Source organism: Panthera onca, chromosome B4, assembly GCF_046562875.1.
Source record: "Panthera onca isolate mPanOnc1 chromosome B4, mPanOnc1 haplotype 2, whole genome shotgun sequence".
Classification (NCBI taxonomy): Eukaryota; Metazoa; Chordata; class Mammalia; order Carnivora; family Felidae; genus Panthera; species Panthera onca.
The window spans coordinates 25,487,314-25,504,838 of record NC_138345.1 but is presented as its reverse complement, the minus strand read 5'-3'; the positions used below and the strand labels follow the sequence as shown (position 1 = coordinate 25,504,838).

The 17,525-nt window shown below is 37.7% G+C and overlaps 1 long non-coding RNA gene across 5 annotated transcripts in view; it reads right to left on the bottom strand.

Moving 5' to 3' along the window:
• LOC132694990 (uncharacterized) overlaps window positions 1-17,525 on the bottom strand; it is a 123,748-nt gene that overhangs the window by 102,202 nt on the left and 4,021 nt on the right. For 2 of the 5 annotated variants that reach the window (XR_013556924.1, XR_013556926.1), the window contains exons 2-3: window positions 10,825-10,881; window positions 6,818-6,909 (exon numbers count right to left, since the gene is read on the bottom strand). The exons of 2 other annotated variants lie outside the window; for them this stretch is intronic. This is a non-coding gene — a long non-coding RNA (uncharacterized LOC132694990). The remainder of the gene's footprint in view (window positions 1-6,817; window positions 6,910-10,824; window positions 10,882-17,525) is intronic. One more of the 5 variants, XR_013556925.1, reaches the window with a different exon arrangement.

Below are 17,525 nucleotides of genomic sequence, written 5' to 3'. Positions count from 1 at the left end.
GCAGGCTGTGGAGGTGGATCTGCTTACTTTTATGACAACTACGAGGGTGATCCCATCAGCCACTTGTACCACTAACGCCATCTCCTGAAAGGAGATCACTGGGCCACCTCACTTGGGCGGGGAAAGTTAGGAAGATCTCTCAAGCACTGCCTCTCTCTCTGCATTCTGCAAGCTGATAAACACCAAGAGACTTTATTGTTGACCTGTGCCTTTGGACCAACTCTACTTCTCCACAGACATTTTTTTCTTTTTTGGGTCTTTGGTTCAGTAGACAGCTTGCACTTCACCCTCTGAAAACTACTTAAAGATTGCTTAATAGCTTGACTTTTTAAAAGTCAATATATTTTTAAAGCTTTTATATATCAGTCTAGATCTCTCTCACTCTTTTTAAAAGATGTGTAAGGGTCCCTCACATGGATACACTGTATTTGTTTAAACCAGTGCCATACTGCAAAAGGAAGACTACAACACTTTCTCCCCAAGGGGTTGTTTTCCCAAAATGTAGTTTTATTTATTGAATTTCATGCCTTATTGAACTTTCTACGTACTAAGTACAGAGCTAAGTTAATTAAATACTTTTGCAAAGGGAAATAGAGAATTGACTACTCTGCTCGCATACTGCCAAGTAATATATGAATCATGTAAAATATGTGAATCGTAAATAGTACTAGAAGTTGCCTCTAATAAATATTTAGAATAGATGATGATATTTTTACAAAGAAAACTATACGATATAAATACCTATGTGTTCCACACACAAAACATAATGTGAATTATACATCTGTTATAAAATTTAGGGTGAGTTATAGAAGCTAACTTTCCAGTTTTACTAAGAATAGGATGTATTTTCAAGACTCCTCTGGGAAGCTAGAGATTTCACCTAGCAGTAGACTACAAGCTAGGGCCCTCTTGCACTCTTCTTTCTATGCTCGTATATCTCTGCTCATCTAGGGTCCTGGGAGAAGAGAAGATGGAGTACCCTCTAACTTCGGTATGCTGGTATAATTCCAGGGCCCCTAGCTCCTATTTCTGATTTAACCTGACTCCTACACAAATACTCCTGAATTCTTCTTTTGTTTGCTGTGTTGGCTTCCACTTTGATCTTGCTCCCTTCTGGCCCTGGCTGATGCCCTGCATCCCAAATTCAGATAATTCCAGAGTCTGACCGATAATTTAGCTATGTAACTTTGACTGGGCTCAGGTTCCAAATAACCTGATTACAGCAATTTAGTAGGAAGAACTAGCATTGCGTATAACATACCAGCTAAATATGGCTTTACTTTACTGAAGAAGTCCCAGGTTCATAGTCCTTATCAGTCAGTACCTTAAGAAAACCAATTATGTGTAGTTATTTAATTCTTCCAGGCTATTTGCATAAAGATTTGTGAATGACAATTCAGTATTATCTCCCCCCCTCCTCTGTCTTATTTAATTCATTTGGAATGATCAAATGGATATGCATTTCAAAATATATAAACTTTTGTTACCTTAAATTATATGTTGTGGAAATAATGAGAAAGAATACTCGATATTATTTAAATGGCAAAGAATGCTTAAAATGATTTAATCAGACATCAGTGGACTACAGCACTGCTAAACCTTTGTTGTCATCCTTTTAACTTTTCAAGATCAATCCTGAATCAGATGAATTCCTATGTTTGTTTACATGTCTATTAGGAAGTTCTTTGGGACCATTCTGAGAAATATAATTTCTAAATCGTGCTGATTCTTATCTCTGAGACCTAACTTATTTCTCAAAGTAAAGACTTGATTTTTAAGACAATTAACATGCCTCTCCTCTAAATGCTTATCTAACTTGAGTCTGTGAAGCCCTGAATGTTCCTGGTTTAAAAGCGATATGCACTAAAATGCAATATAAATGCTAGAAATCAAAGCAGTTTTAAAAAATCTTTGATGTTAAGTCATTTTATATGATATGTATTCTACCACTCAGGAAAGCATTCCTATGGGATACTTAAATTTTTTTTATAATTTTTCAGTTTATTTCAACTTATGCAGCCAACCAATTCCTCTCACCTTATAAAGACCTATAAAAAAAAACCACCAATAGTCAATGTTTAATAATGATCACAAAATGGCTTTCTCAATAACTTTTAAAAAAATCACAGCCCAAAAGAATTGATTGAGGAAGCCAAGCATGAATTTTACAAGAAACAGAGATTACAGTGGTCATTTGAAATAATAGACATTTTCTGAAATAGTAAAATATAGGTTAGCAAAACTTCAAATTCCAATGATGCTAAAATCTCCCTCCAACTATAATTGTTAAATGTAAATATAACTGCTCCAGATAAATGATGGAGACAGAATTATCTGGTGAAAATTGATTACATGTTAAATACTTGAAATTCAAAAAATTAAAGTCTCTCAAAATAAGTATTTCTCTAGTAAAGCATTAGAAATCTGACTAGAAATAGTTCCCTAATTATGACTATTGATACATGAATCCTTAACACTTTTTAAAAACAGATTGAGGAAGCAATTATATTTAATTCTCTCAACAAGAAAATATGCAATTTCTACTCACTGGTGGGCTCTTTTGCTTCGATTTGAATACCCACAAATTGCAAGTTAAGCACTCAACTCAAGTAATGACTAGAAACAGGAAATGAAAAAATATAAATTCCAAAAGTAGTCACAAAGAGCACTATCATACTCATGGTATAAAAACTTGAGAATAGCAAAGAGCTGACAGATCACAATATTCACTGTTTACAATTATACAGTGTCTATCTTTGCCCCAAGAACAATATCTATTACGAAAAACATTTTGATTCTAATTTATACTGGCTCATGTTTATATTTTAAAAGTTATTCCTGGGTCGAATGTTTAAACAAAAGACAGTAAAATTCATAACGTTCAAAAAATATCTACAGATTAATAGGAAAATGACCTAGAAAAAATTATGAAAATGGGTAAATTAGACAAACAGCAATCACAAAGAGAAAAGCAAATGGTCAACAGAAGTAAGCAAACATGTTCAGCCTCATTAATAGTAAGATTCAGCAGATTAAATAATATTCTCATCAGATGAGCAAAATAAAGATTGATAATATCCAGTGTTGCCAAGGACATGGGTATAATATATTGGTAGGCTGTAAATTGATAGAATCTTTTCAGAAAGCCATGTGTAGTATGTATAAAAAATGTTTTAAGTGTACATTCTCTTTGCCCTAGCAGTCCCACTTTCTAGTCAATGTGCGTGTGTCTGTGTGTGTATGTATACACATATATACTCCCTCCCACAAGCAATGTATATATGCACCTCCTCTCACAAGCAGACAAAACAAAGCAACAACTGCATGTCATGCAATTCACTCTGAAAACAACCTGAAGACTGACAGAACAGATCTTCCAGCTAAAGATATAAAGTGAAGGTCACGTTAAGAGAGTAGGAGGGGCTGAGATGTGGTTGGGAACCAAACCCCAGTGAGGCCACCCACAAGCAAGAGGGGGATCAAGCCCTACTGGGCAGCCCCAGCCCTGGGGACCTACCCCATATCTGGCTTTGAACATCAGCAGGAATTCACTCTGGAAGATGGCAGGACTATAGGAAAGTGAGTCACTACTCTTAAAGGGCCAGCATGTTCTATTACTTGGTCTCAGACCCAGCATAGAAGCAGCATTTTGAAAAGCACCTGGGTTATACATAAAGGAAATTTATTGAATAATTTTAGGACATGTGCCAGAGGCATGGGGAGCTGCAGTTTTCTCTGGGAACAGAAGAGAGAGCAGATGTCATTTTTCTTGTGCTCCTTCAGACTAGCTGGCAGGAAGCTTTTGTGAGCCAGCTTTGATATTCTCTATCTACCTTGCTAGCACCACTTGCCCTGCTCTGCTGTTCTCCTATGGATCTGCCAAGTCCTGCCCACCAGTGTGCCTGCAGTAGTCACGGTTGATCATAGCTGATGGTGAGGTTGAGGGCCAGACCTGCCCACTAGCACACCTGCAACAGTTGTGGTTCCACCACAGCATGAGGGCACGTGCAGCCCACAGAGAGAACACCTGTGGACCACCTTGTTCTGGTGACCAGTGAGATTGCTCTACTGGGCACCACAGGACATCTTCTACATAAGGCCATTATTTTCGAGATGAGGAGACATAGCTGACCTACCTAGTACACAGAAATAAACACAGAGTCAGACAAAATGAGGAGACAAAGGAATATGTTCCAAATGAAAGACCAAGAAAAAAATACTCAGAAAAAGAGCTAAACAAAATGTATATAAGTGATCTACCTGACAAAGAGTTCAAAGTAATGGTCATAAAGATACCAGACTGACAGAAGAGTGGATGAACTCAGTGAGAACTTCAACAAAGAGATATAAAATACAAAAACAAACAAACAAAACCCCCCAAAACCGTCAGCTGAAGGATATAATAACTGAAATAAAAATAAACTACATGCAGAAGGACATTACATAATTATAAAAGGATCAATCCTACATGAGGATATAACAAATACACCCAAAATAGAACCACCTAAATAAATAAAGCAAATATTAACAGATATAACAGGAGAAATTGACAGTAATAAGATCCAGTAGAGAGCTTAAAGCCCCACTTACATCAATGGATATATCATACAGACAGAAAATTCATGAAGGAAAAGTGGCTTTGAATGACACATTAGGTCAGAGGAACTTAACAGATATATGCAGAACATTCCAAATAAGGACAGTAGCATACACATTCCTCTCAAGGGCACATAGAATGTTCTCCAGAATAGATCACATGGTAGGCCTCAAAACAAGTCTCAATAAATTTAAGAAGGCTGAAATCATATCAAGCATCTTTTCCAACCACAATGGTATGAAACTAGAAATCAGTTACAAGAAAAAAATAGAAAGAACGCAAACACATGGAAGCTAAACAACATGCCACCAATGAAAAAAAATAACAAAAAAACAGAGAGAGGAATGAATGTGGAAACACAATGGTTCAATATCTTTGGGATACAGTGAAAGCAGTTCTAAGAGGGGAATTTATAGTAATACAGGCCTATCTCAGGAAAAATCACAAATAAACAAACCTTGCATGTAAAGGAACTAGAAGAAGAAAAACAAAGCCCAAATTAGCAGAAGAAAGGAAATAATAAAGATCAGAGTGTGAATACATGAAATAGAGACTAAAAGAAAAATATGAAAGAAAAGATCAACGAAGCTAAGAGCTGGTTCTTAGAAAAGATAAACAAACTTGATAAACTTTAAGCCCTCATCAAAAAAAAAGAGATCAAATAAAAAATCAAATAAAATAAGAAATAAAAGGGGAGAAGTTACAACTGACACCATAGAAATACAAAGGATTACAAGAGACTACTATAAAAAAATTATATGCCAAATACTGGACAATCTAAAAGAAAAAAAAAATTCCCAGAAACATGCAATCTTCCAAGTCTGAATTAGGAAAAAATGGGAAACCTGACAGACTGATTACTAGTAATGAAATTGAACTGGTAATCAAAAAATCAGCTAACAAAAGTCCAACACCAAACGGTTTCACAAGTGAATTCTACCATACATTTAAGCAGGAGTTAATACCTATCTGTCTCAAACTACTCCAAAGAATTGAAGAGGAAAGAATGCTTCTGAATTCACTCTAAAGGCCACCATTACCCTGGTACCAAAACTAGATGAAGACATTACCACACACAAAAAGTTACAGACCAACATCCCTGATGAACACAAATAGAAAAATCCTCAACAAAATATTGGTAAACTAATTCAAAAATACGTTAAAAGGATCATTTACTACAATCAAGTGGGATTTATTCCAGGGATGTTAGGATAGTTCAGTATCCACAAATCAATCATCGTGATACACCACATTAACAAAATGAAGAATAAAAGTTATATGATTATCTCAATAGAAACAGAAAAAGCATGTGACAAAATTCAACATCCACTCATCATAAAAACTCTCAACAAAGTAGGTAAAGAAGAAACACACCTCAGCATAATAAAGGCCATCTATGACAAACTCACAGCTAACATCATATTCCATGGTGAAAAACTGAGAGCTCCCCCCCTAAGATCAGGAACAAGACAAGGATGTCCACTTTCATAACTTTTACTCAGTATGGTACTGGAAGTCGTAGCCATGGCAATCAGACAAGAAAAGGAAAGAAAAGGCATCCAAATTTATAAGGAAGCAGTAAAACTGTCACTATTTGCAGATGACATGATATTATACAGAGAAAACCTGAAAGACTCTTTAAAAAACTATTAGAATACCTGAATTCGGTAAAGTTTCAGGATAAAAAGTAATATTCAGAAATCTGTTGCTTTTCTATGTACTCATAATAAAATATCAGAAAGAGAAATTAGCAAAATAACCTCATTTACAATTGCATCCAAAAAGAATAAAATACCTAAGAATAAATTTAAACAGGATATGAAAGGATGGACTCTGAAAATTATAAGACACTGATGAAAGAAATTAAAAATGATACAAATAAGTGAAAACAGACATCATACGCATGGATTGAAAGACTTAATACTGCTAAAATGCCCATACTACCCAAAGCAATCTACAGACTCAATATAATCCCTATCATAATACCAGCAGCATTTTTCACAGAACTAGAACAAATAATCCTAAAATTTATATGCAACCACAAAGACCCTAAACTGCTAAAGCAATCTTAGGAAAGAGGAAAAAAGGTAGTTGTATAACAATCCCAGATTTGAAACTATATTACAAAGCTATAGTATTCAAGACATTGTAGTACTAGCACAAAAATATACATAGTTCATTGGAAGAGAATTAGCAGCCCAGAAATAAATCCATGCTTACATGATAAATACTTTCTGATGAAGGAGGGAAAAATATACCATTGGGGAAGATAATTTCTTCAATAATTGGTGCTGGGAATACTGGAGAGCTACCTGCAAAAAAAGAAAAAAGAAAAGAAAAGAAACTAAACCACTTTCTTACACCACACATAAAAATAAACTTAAAATGGACTACAGACCTAAATGAAAGACCTAAAACCATAAAACTCCTAAAAAAAATTGCAGGCAGTAAACTCTTGGAAATTGGCCTTAGCAATATTTTATTGCTAAGCAAGGGGAACAAAAATAAACTATTGTGACTACATCAAAATAAAAAGGTTTTGTGCAGTGAAGGAAACCATCAACAGAACAAAAAGGCAATCTACTGAATGGGAGAAGGTATTTGCAAATGATATGTACAATAAGGGATTAACATCCAAAATATTTAAAGAACTGTTACAACTCAACAGAAAAAAAAAATAATAATCTGATTAAAAAGTGGGCAGAGGACCAGAAAAGCCATTTTCAAAAAGACACACACATGGCCAAAATACACATGAAAAGATGCTCAACATCACTAATCATCAGGGAAATGCAAATCAAAACCACAATGAGATACCACCTTACACCTGCAAAAATCACTAGAACCAAAAACACAAGAAATAAAAATTGTTGGCAAGGATGTGGAGAAAAGTGAGTCCTTGTACACTGTTGGGGGTGGGGGGAATGTAAATTGGTGCAGTGGCTATGAAAAACGATATGAAGATTCCTCAAAAAATTAAAAATAGAAATACCATATGATCCAGTGTTTCCACTTCTGGGTATTTACCCAAAGACAATGAAAACCCTATTTTGAAAAGCTATAAGCATGTTCATTGCAGCACTACTTACAATAGTCAAAATATGGAAGCAACTGAAGTATCTGCTGATAAATGAATGGATAAAGAAGATATGGCATACACACACACACACACACACACACACACACACACACAGGAATATTACTAAGCCATTAAAAAAGAATGAAATCTTGCCATTTGTGACAATATGGATAGACCTAGAAGGTATTATGTTAAACGAAATAAGTTAGACAAAGATAAATACTATATGATTTCACTTAATGTGGGATCTACAAAATAAAATAATCAAAACCAAAATAAAACAAAAGTATAAAGACTCATAAATATAGAAAGCTGTTGGTTGCCAGAGGGTAGGGATGTGGAGTGATATGCAAAATAGGTGGGAATAATTACTACAAGCTTCCAGTTATAAAAGAAGTAGGTGACAGGGATGAAAAGTACAGTATAGGGGATATAGTCAATAATATTGTAATAGCATTGTGTGGTGACAAATGATAACTACACTTACCTATCATGGTATTTTGTAATGTATATATTGTTGAATTGATATGCTGTACATTTAAACTATTATAATATTGCATGTCAACTATACTTTGACTAAAAACAAAAATAAATTACAATATATCCTTATTATTGAATGCTAGGCAGCATTAAAAATAATCAGTATATGAATTTACCTGGGATAACAGGCATTTAATGATATATTTTTATTTATTTATTTTAAATGTTCACTTATTTTGAGAAAGCAGAGAGAGAAAGACAGAGAGAGAGAGTGAGCACATGTGCAAGGGAGGGACAGAAAGAGAGAGAGAGAGAGAGAGAGAGAATCCCAAGCAGGTTCCAGACTGTCAGTACAGAGCCTGATGCAGGGCTCCATCCCATGAACCATGAGATCATGACCTAAGCTGAAATCAAGAGCTGGATCCTCATCCAACTGAGCCACTCAGGTGCCCCACATGATATATTTTTAAATGAAAAATTACATACCAAATGTGTAAAATGACATTGGTAGTTTACAGTAGTACCAAAGGTATTTGGCAGAAGCAAATTCCAATCCTCTCTGCAGGACTGGAGAGAACTTTTCTCTCCCAGTTCTCCAAGAATTCCTTGAAAAATAAATTTCCAAGATAAGCAAGCAACTCACAACCAAAAATCATTCAACATACAGAGAGAAACAACATACCATGAGTGAGAAGCAGCAAGAATAGAGAGAGATATCAGGGGGGAAAAAAGACTTGATATATATTGTTATAATCTGACACATATCATAAAATTATGTTCAGCATGTATAGAGAAAAGTTTGAAAATCTGTACAGCTATACGGAGTAAACAATGAAATTTAAGAACCAAATGGACCAGCTGGAACTGAAAATCATAACTGAAATGAAAAAAAAAAAAATCTCAGTGGATAGGCTTCACAGTAAATTAGACACAGCTGAAGAGAGTAGTGATAAAGACACTTAGGCATGAAGATATTATCCAATGTGTTACACAGAAATATGTGGGAAAAGTAGGTTAAGAAAAATGGTGACAGAGTGGAAATGTGTCTAATTGGAGTTACAGAAGGAAAAGAGAAAGGAGGCAGAGGTAATAGATAATATGTGAAAAGAACATGGCTTAGAATTTTCCAGAACTATTTAAAAGTATCTTCTGTCAGATTCAAGAACACAGTGTGAATCAGGCAGGATAAATATAAAGATAACCCACAACCAGACAAATTACAGTGAAACTGTAGAGCACAGAAGACAAAGAGAAGAATATTTAAAGGAGACATATTACCTTCAAAGGGGTAACAAACTGACAGCTGATTTCCCGAAGGCAACAAAGGAAGCCAGGAGACTGTAGAATGATACATTCATTTTGAACAAAACTCACTTTGAACCTAGAGCTCTATTCTAAAAAAAATATAGGGGCACCTGGGTGGCTTTGTCGGTTGAGCATCCGACTTTGGCTCAGGTCATGATCTCACAGCTCATGGGTTTGAGTCCCATGTCAGGCTCTGTGCTAACAGCTCAGAGCCTGAAGCCTGCTTCATATTCTGTGTCTCCCTCTCTCTCTGCCCGTCCCCTGCTTGCGTTCTCTCTCTCAAAATAAACAAACATTAAAAAATAAATTTTATATATACATATCTATACATATCTATACATATATTTGTGTAAACATGTGTATATATATCTGTACATATATGTGTATATATATGTATCCGTCTGGATACAAACAGAAATGAAGAGATGTTTACTAATAGCCACAATAGAGTAACAGGATTTGCATTTATGTTCCTGCCTGTCACACTACAACCACCAGTATAATGAAGTGGCAGGTGTGAAGGATTAAGGGGGCACAAGAAATCTTTTGGAGGTGATGATATGTTCATTCTCTTGATTACAACGACTGTTCCCCATATGTTGAAACTGATCAAATTGTACATTTTTAATATGTACAGTTTATTGTATGTCAATCATACCTTAATACTTCTATTTTAAAAAGAAATGAAGAATAAAAAAATTGGTAAACATGGATAAATATAAAAAATATAAAATGATGACTGTATAAAACAGCAATATTAATGTTTTAAGGAGTTTAAAAAATTAAACGTATGACTACAACAGCATATTATGCCAGAGAGGAATATAATTCTGATAGGGATGAGGGTAATGTTTAGGAGGCAGGTAAAGGTATTAACTTGAGACTTAGATAAGTTAATTATGAAGTTGGGGGGGGGGGGTTCAACACAAAAAGAGTAATATCAGAGTACATGACTTCAAATAGTAGGGGATAAAATCAGGTTAGAAAAAATAATCCAAATGAAAGGCAACAGAGAAAAAGAATCCTAGAAAAGATGGGACAAATAAACGCACTAAATAAAATGACGCATAATCACATAAATACCTTCATCAAGAAAAAGATTGCAGACTGTGTTTTTTAAAAAAGTCAGCTATATTCTGTTACGATGAGCATATCTAGAATATAAGCTTCCAGAAATATTGACAGTATAATATTGGAAAAGATATACCAGAAAAACACCAAATAGAATGCTGGCGTACCTCTCTTTAAATCAGATGAAATACACTTCCAGACAAAAATGATTACTAGAGAAAAACAGGGTCATTTTATAATGATAAAAGTGTCAAATCTTAAGAAAATGTAACAAATTTAAATTTCTACGTACCTATTAAGCTAGCTTCAAAATGTAAAAGGCAAAATGTTCCATATGATTAACTTTGGCCTAGGAGACAGAAGTAGAAATGCCCTGTGACGATTTCCCTAAGAGCAAGCCAGCACGTGACTTTTGCCCCTAGTCTTCGTGCTTTCCTCCTTCCCATTGGCTGGAATGCAGTCATGATGGCTGCAGATGGGGCAGGTCTTGGACACAGCGGCCCTGCACAGTGAAGGAGCCTGGTCCCTCAGCACCTTGCAGAGGAGCGCTACTGCTGAGGCCCTAACAGCTCACCCCAGACTCACTGTAATAAATTTGTCTTCCGTAAACCACTGTTTTTTCTTTGTTTCTCACACCAGAACCTAATCTTAACCAGGACAGAGTAAGTTTACAGAAGCTAACAAGTAGACACTTTTGCAAAGGAGGGGGGAAATTATCGGGGCTTTCCTAATCCCAAAGTGCTCCTGCGATGTTATTATAACACTTAGGCAATCAATATGACAGAAGAAAAAATAGTTCCTTCAAATGACAACTGGCAATATATTGCATATGGTTTATTAATCTATGCTTCTGCCTCTTACTTTCAACTGATTTGCCAGTTAGGAAGGAAACAGAAGATTAATTTTGCTCATTTAGACTTCCTTCCCCCTTCCCCTCTCCACCACCCCCCCCTCACTTCAAGCACTTAGTATCCATGGAAATTGTGAAATGGTCCATTTGTGCTTAATATCCTCTATAGGAAATTTAATTGATTAAGTGCAATATCCCCCTCAGACAGAATGCACACATTCTAATCTCTGTTTTATAATATCTGATTACAATCTGTTTGTGATCCCTAGACATTGGGCTTTTTCCTGCTGCTATTGCTGTTTCTGTTGTTTTCAATTCAGTGACAAGATGCAGAGAAGAATTGCTCAAACACAAACACTTGCCAGGTAATATCATAGGGATGAGAAAATTAAACACAGAGAAAGTCAAAAGATTTCAATATGGAAAACCAAAGCCTGTGACCTTACTAAACCAAAGCTCTTCATGACCCCAACTCTGAAAGCTAATAGGTACTGGCACATTTTGATTGATGCAAATCCATGCTGGATTGCATCAGAGGAAATGACTTAAGACCTCAAAGGGCACAGGAATATGGGGAGCTCTATCTATGAATTAAGTCAGTGGTTTCCACACTGGGAGCACATGAACTCTTTCCAAAGAGTATGTGGGTGTAGATGGTTTGGAAGAAATCAACTCCCAGACTCCCAGTCTTTTTAATTTATGTATCTGAAAATGTTCCTATCTGAAAAGCATCATTTTGGTTTCCTTATCCTCCTTCCTTCCCTCTTTTCAATTATCCTCTCCCACTTCACAAGATTCTTGAGATATATTCCAATCAGTGAAACAGACAAATCACCTCATTGTAAAACCCCGATTTATTTATTTTCTTACAAACAGATCACACTGAGTGGTAAATCTGACGTTCGCTGTAAATAATTTATCCATCATTTCATTATTTGAAAAGGATAATACTCTTGGCTTTTATCTCTTTGGTAATATTACAACGTTCAAGTGCAAACTACTACCAGTTACCCAAAGAATGCGGGTCTTCTCAAAATAAGTAATATCCTCCCTCAGTCATGTTCTCATTTGTTAGGGACACATGATTTACTAGGCATCTGGAAGCCATTCTTTTAAGACGTCTTCACTGTTTCCTTTGGTGTTTTTGGGAGACATCACCCGGATATTATTAATCCTCAGTTTGTTTTTCCAAAATATCAAGTCGCACATTAAATCCTTTATTCTCCATGAGGATTTCTGGAGTAATCACTTCTTGGCTAGACTACACACTTTCTATATCAAATAACTTTCCCTACATTCCAGTGTACTTTGCTCTGTGTTTCTGCCTTTTAAAAACTCAGAAAAGGGACCAAGGGCTACTTCACATAAAATGGGATTAAACATCTTTTATAGTATTCTGTACTACTTATATAAAAGAGAGAGCTTAGAATAAAAGGGAAAGATTTTGAATAAAACAATTAATAAAAGCATAAAAAAGGGCTTAGAATAACTACATAAAGATAAAGGAGCAAATCAGAACATGTAAGCATTAATTCTGGCCATGCATCCTAGATACTCTTGCCAGAGGAATGAGAATAGGATAAGGTAACTGAACCACCATGATAATGTAACGGGAATGAAGACCAAAAACTACAATACATCTGATAGATGATGAATGATGAGTGAAGAACAGTGTTCTGATAGATCGCATTATTAGTTTCAATGATGCCTTCATTCTGCTGTAGCAGTGTCATATACCCAAACCTTGCCATGGCTTCAGGCTGGGCAGAAAACCAGTTATGGGTCCCTAGCTTGGCCACATGACTTGGTTTGGTCAATAGGATATCAGTTTGATACGATGCAATCAGAGACTTGGAATGTCCGTGGCAGTGATTCGCTGTGATAAGGACATGCAACAGGTAGCAGATGCTCCCAGGCTTAGGGGCAGATTCACAGGCTGACACCAAGCCCAGAAGCACACAGTCCGAAGCAGAGCCACTTAGGCCTGACCTGGACCAGCCAAACTGCATGGAAACTGCAAGGGGCCTACAGATCCATGTGAGTATAAATACACGTATACTGATCTGGGGGGTCATTTGTTATACAGCATTATTGCAGCAATAGCTAATTGTCACAGAGGCTTTACCTCCTCTAATGGTCCGTGTCCATCAGCACTGGATCTATTTAAGTCTGTGTGATTATTAGCCAAGACTGGATGATGGGGAACCAGCCTTCTACAAAGTGGACGGCTCTGGTTGTTCTTGAGAAGCTGAATAGCTCCCAGCTGTGTTTTGCTTAAAAATCACAGAGAGGACAACTTTTACTTGTCTTTGGTATTGATCAACATTTCTACCTTTCTAAATGAAATGCCTAAACTGCTATTTCTTGATTTTTCTTTTGTAGAGCCAATTTTCTTTTTACTCTGGAGAAAGAGGATATGAGTCTGTTACCATCACTCCTGCCCCATGCTGCCTACATACTTCCCCTACTTCGATACCTGTGTATCTGCTTGAAAGGACTCTTAAACGTCAGCACCTACAGATCTTTTCTTTCAGGCTGGTCAGTCTCAGCTCTTTGGCGTGAGGATACAAGTCAGGTTGCCACTGTGAGGAAGGTGGCCAGGAGTAGAGGCTAAGGAGATTCTTAGCGTTCAGTGTACCCATGTTTTCCTGGCTCTCAGCTGTTCCTGGTGCCCCGACTTATAAATCTTTTCTGTTGAGGAAAAGGATGCTGGGGTCCAGCTACCCCAATGAGGCTTTCAAGCTGCCTTCCTGTTTTTAGTCCACTCTGCCACTTCAGAGATGCTACCTAGTTCTGACTCTTTCCAGGGTCTGTTATGTGCACATGTTTCATTTTTATTGGCTTTGACCCCTTCAGACTATTAGATTTCCGCTTTCTACCCTCTCCCAAGCCATTCCAACTCTTCTGCTTTCCATTATCTGTATTCTGTTGCCATGTTTCACCTATTTCATTTTCCTTCCCTTCCTCGGTCCCCCCTACAACTTAGTGCACTCTGGGGATGTGCATAATGCATACATTTGACTGGAAGTCTAGTGACGTGGCACCTAAGCTTCATTAACCCTATAGACCATTTTTATCATGTTGATTGAACTGAGAAGAGAATGCGCCTCTCTAGGTTTCTTTCTTCTTTTTTCGATAGTATGAAGCTTATAACATGCTTCACTGGAGTCATGAGATTCCAGTCACTTTAATTATTTTCTCACTCAAATTTCCTAGTCAAAAAGTCAATCAACTTCATCACCCGTAAATACAAGATAAAGATCAGCAAAAACATCATTTCTCCATAAAGTTGCCTCAAAATGCTTAAGGCAATCCTGTAATTTTACTTTGGAATCAAAGTCATTTTGTTCAATATATATGAAATAATTTATCATACTTTGTTATTGGACATATGGCAAATAATGGATATTAATTAATATGTATATATAATTTAAATTTATTTATATGTCCTGTGTTTACTGTTTCTGATACTAGTCTGATTTTTTACTATGGGAACACAGGTTCATTGTAATACATCAAAAAAGAAAGAGTTGTGTAAACAAAAAATGAATAATTCTCACTTTGTAAGGCAATGTATGTTATGATTTGCTGTGTAACCATCCAAAATTTGTACATCTACCTAATAAATACTATGGTAAAACTGTTTCACTAATTCAAGACATTGGGATCAAGATACAATAGACAATTTATTCCAGGGTGAGGAACCAGGCCAAGATGTAAAATGGTAAAGGGCTATAACTGGAAAGTCAATTATCTGACTCACCCACACTGAAGTTATAGAAGGGAAATGAGTGGATTTCCCAGGGAGGAGCTTCTCGGAGAAAGCCGTGTTAGCTCTCTCTTCTCTACTCATCTGCTCCCAACCCAAATTCAGAGGCAGAAGAAAAAGGACTTTAAGGAGACCACTTAGATACCCAAATATGTGTCCTTTGCCCTGTGCAGCTGGGAGTGGGGAGGACACAGTGGAGTAGCCTGGGAGTGACAGACAGGATGGGTACAGTGGCTTCGGCAGCAGAGTGGAGGAAAGCTTCTTTTGTGATGGGATTGGCCTGCGCTTGCAGAGTGCGTTGGGGGAATAATGGGAGTGCTGTGGGGGACATGGTCTGGTGGAGGTTGGTGGAGGTGGGACGGCAGCTCTAAGCCCTCAGTAGACAGATGTACGAAATGCTAGATTCCCAAAGGGAATGGAGACACTAGCTCTGGGATGGAGCTCTAGGAAGGGCACCAACAGCGCAGGGTTTTTGAAGAGCCAAGAGATACTCTTACTAGAGAAAGAGTCAGTTTAGACTTCATGCAGAGAATGCAAAGCTGGCTTATGACAGGGAGACAATTTTGAAGGTTCCTTGGCCTTTTCCCTCATCTCCTTGCTCTGTTCTTTCTCACCTAAAGGGCTAGAGACTACAGGTAGGAAACAGCAAAGACAAGGTAGAAACAGAAAGCTGACCATGCATTTCAAATGTCCTATGGCTGTTACTTTGGCTGGTCTGAGATGCTTGTCTGGTGGCATGACCCAGACCTCTATTTCTGAGGGGTTGGAGCCCTTTGCTGTCTTATCTGGCTGCGGTCTCTGTGATTTCCAATTCATAGTTACTGCAAGGTATGGAGGTACTAAGAACTGCCCAAGTACTAAGAGTTGAGCCCCTTGGTCTCTGGGTTGTAAACAACCTCCTTCCTGATGGTATATCCTGGCCCTCAAAGTAATCATGGTCAATGACCCAACTAGTGTAATAAGTCCCTGTTTTCTGTTTTCGTTCTGTCAGTTCACTGGCATGAGGACCCCAAAGCAGTCAGGTGGTAGTCACAGCTTCAAGTTCAATGGAACCTGTATCGTATTCCCTGATGGAAGCAACTCCCCCATGAGAACTAGGGCTTCTAACTGGCAGACCCCAAGGCCATGAGAATGGGAAGCCCAAATTCCACAAGTGGGTCATTGATGATTATGATAAGATTCACTCCTTGGTCTGTACAGCCACGATTTCCAGCTACTACAGAAAATAGCACTATGCGTCGACTGTTAACTCAGTCCATAAATCACATCTTGGAGGACGGAGACCTAGCCCCACAAGGTGCTGTTCCATACTGGCACCTTAGCTGGAATGTCAACAAGTCATTCCACTACCCTACCAGGGTGGCTGCCTTTGGGTGATGCAGTTCACATTACGATCAGTGGCTCTCATAGTGAGAAACTTATCATTGCATCTCTGTTGCTCTAAAATGAGTCTCTTGTTCTGAGGCAATGTTGTGTGGATACCACATTGATAAATGAGGCATTTTTAAAAAAAATGTTTTAAAGAAGTTCTCTTTTTTTGAAAGAGAGGGAGAAAGCACGCACAAGCGGGGAAGGGGCAGAGAGAGACAGAGAGAATCCCAAGCAGGCTCTGCGCTATCAGTGCAGAGCCTATGTGGGGGCTCGATCTCACCAAACCATGAGATCATGACCTGAGCCCAAATCAAGAGTAGGATGCCTAACCAACTGAGCCACCTAGGCTCCCCTGAATGAGGCATTTTGACGGTGGTTCTGGCAGAGGCATTCCGTACAGGAAAGACAAATCTCTATTTGGAATACGCATCGGTCCTAGTAAGGAGGAATCTTTTTGCCACCTCCAAAATGGGAGCAACCCAAAGTAACTGACCTGTGCCCCAGGCCTGGTTAGTCTCCCGAAATGTGCCATATTAGAAGTTTAGTGTCAGCCCCTGCTATTAGACTGCACACTCAGCATAAGCAAGAGGGAGCTCATTTTGCTGGGTCCACACATAGCCTCCATCCCTGCCCCTTCTGCTATATTTCTCTTTTTAGAGACGGTCATGTAGTCTCAACACTTCAGTAAAGGGGCACATATAATCTCCAAAGTGGCTTTGGACTACTATCATAACACAGCAATTAAGTGGTCTTTTGAAGGCACAGTTGTAGTGCCAGCTTGGAGATAATACCCTGTAAGGATGGGGTACCACCCTCCATACTGCAGTGTATACCCTAAATCAATAGCCATTATATGGGGCTGTGACCTGTAAAGGTCAAATACATAGATTCTAGAACTAAGAGGTGGAGGTAGAAGTGGTCTTGCTTACCCATCACTTGGGGGAATTTGTACTTCCTCTCACTGCAAATATGGGCTCTGTACACTTAGAAGTCCTGGTTCCTA